Raw genomic sequence first — 2538 nt, 5'->3', positions numbered from 1 at the left:
CAAATAAGAAAATAATGATATAGTTGTTTGAGCATTAAGAAACACAGAGAAAACAGAGAAATTAGAGAAAGAAAAGGAACTATTGTATTTTAATTAGAGATAGAATGAATACAAAATTATGTGCTTCATTGAACAATTGTCATAAAATCACTTATGTCAAAAGTTTAAGTTGATAGGAAAAGATAACATGAATGGTTATATCTAACACTTCTTCTCAAGTAAGAGCCTCTTCTAGATTTGTTTAATTTTTGCATAGATTTATTTTTCACCTTTTATTTACCTTATGCTATTTTTTTCACTTTTGGGTTCACTAAGATTTGAATTCTAGATCTTTTGGAAATAAAATTCTGATACCATGTCATAAAATCATTTATCACAAAAGCTTAAACTGATAGAAAAAGATAATATGAATGGTTATATATCTAACAACAATGCACTAGTCACTCCTTTTTATATAACACTAATGCTTTAGCTAACAGTTTCACTACAAAAAAATTTGGATTAAAATGACACTAATTTTACGGTGGTTGCACAAAACTGCCATTTTTTGGCTAATCTCGACGCTTTTAGTCTCTACTAGAATTCGCACGATTTTTGTGGCGGTTTTAGTTGACCCACTATCATTTTCTGTTTCTCTTTTAATTCGGGTAATTAGTGTTGTTGTATATGAGAAATTGTGGGTAATGTGAATGACAAATCCTAATCTCTTTCCACCGTTCATCTCATGCCGTTGTCCTACATCTCAGGTCACTGTCGTTCATCCCCTCGTTGCTGCTCATCTCCTCGTGCTACAAGAAATATTGTTGTTGCTGCCTTCAATGAGCTTCTACGATTTGGTTCTCGATCAGGCTTCGATTTAAAGATTTGTTGCCGCCGCTTAATTCACTGCCATCGTTCATCTTCTCACTACCGCTCATCCCCTCGCCACATCTAGCAACATCATGTCGCTGCCTTCAATGAGCTTCTATGATCTTGTTATAGCTTCGAACTGAAGGTTAGCCATCGCATCTCATCTCCTAGCTACTTTGTTTATCACCTCGTTGGGGCAAGCAACATTATTGCTGCCTTTAGCGAGCTTTTGCAATTTTGTTCTGCCTTCTCTGTAACTACTATGATTACGTGTTCGTTCTCATCGTCGAGAACTTCCTCGAGCATCACCTCCAAACTCTCATCTTCAAGTTCAGCATGGCCAAGTCAATCCAACACACCAAGGTCCTCATTCGCCAGCGCCAAATTAAGTCTTTCTTTATTCTTTTCAATTTTTCCGAAATTTAGAGTTTTTAAATTTGTAATTTTCTATCAATGGTTATTTGTTTTTGCTTATTGTCGAATTAAGAATCTAATTTCCTTAGTTTCTAGGCTTTTGGTAATTTTTTTTATGTCAGATTAACCTCTCAGTATAATTACTCTTAGATATATAATGTCAATGTTACTGAAGGCATAAGATTATTACAATTATATAGAGTGGTTTATTTTAGACAAAGTAGATAAAAATATTTCACTCAAATTACGCAGATAAAGTATTATTCCTTCTGAGCGTTTTTATTTGCTGAAGTAGGAGATCTTATGTTATGTTCTGATTTGGTAATTGAAAGTTAAAACACTTGCCTAATTTACTTTCTATATGCATGTACACTTCATACTGGAAATTCCTAATTGCTTAGAGTTTGATTTTGATTTGTTGATTCAAAATATGATATTTGGCCTTGCCTTGAATAACTGAGTTCACCACCAGTGTGCCATGTTACTGCAAGTGAACTAGATTCCTTGTCATCATAAGTAGTTTGAGTTTATCTTAGACTATATAATATTTGTGTACATTGCATGCTCAGAGAAAGAAAAATAAAAAATCCAATCGTCCTTGTAGTTTCAATCCTTTCAATTTTTCCATTGCTTCTGGTCTTTAAATAAAAATCTCTTAAAGCAATCCAACAGTTTTTGAAATTTCTTTTCCTTCTCATTGTTTGGTTATTTGATGATACCTTTGTGTTTTGGCTTTTGGTAATGAATTTGTATCTATCCAGGTTTCATTTCTACATTATCTAACACTTTGTGACTAATATTAGATACATGAGAAGTAGGCTTACACTAAAGAAGGTGAATGCAGCAATCAATGACAAAGGGCAAAAGAAGCTCGATGTGCTTTCGAATCATGTGTTTGTCAAGGCTTTGGTTAGCAGTGGCCATATGGCAAAAGAAGCTTTAATTTATTTAGTACTTGCTTTGTTTTTTAATTTTTGTTTTTTTTATTGGTTATTAGTCACTCAGTTTTCGAGAGTCGAATAATGCTGGGAATCACCTTATTGCTGCTCTTTCTCTAGTTAGTCTCTTCTTTTTTTTTCTTTAATTTTCTTATCCATTGTTTTACAATACCATCTAAGGATGCTATTAAATGCGTACCTTTAGTATGATTAGTGTAGAAGTTAGATACTTTTAGGGATTTGGCAATATATGATTGATGAATATGTAGGATAGATGAAGTGATACTGAAAATGTGTCCAAGTTAAACTCTTTTTGTCTAGTGAAGTGTGATTATTA

The 2538-nt window shown here is 33.1% G+C and overlaps 1 long non-coding RNA gene across 1 annotated transcript; it reads left to right on the top strand.

The window, feature by feature from the left end:
* LOC107621943 lies at positions 665 to 2538 on the top strand. Its single transcript, XR_001616000.2, has 2 exons — positions 665 to 994; positions 2067 to 2538. It is a non-coding gene; the product is annotated as an uncharacterized LOC107621943 (long non-coding RNA).

This window comes from Arachis ipaensis, chromosome B10 (assembly GCF_000816755.2).
Source record: "Arachis ipaensis cultivar K30076 chromosome B10, Araip1.1, whole genome shotgun sequence".
Lineage (NCBI taxonomy): Eukaryota > Viridiplantae > Streptophyta > Magnoliopsida > Fabales > Fabaceae > Arachis > Arachis ipaensis.
This window is presented reverse-complemented; position numbering and strand designations above follow the sequence as displayed.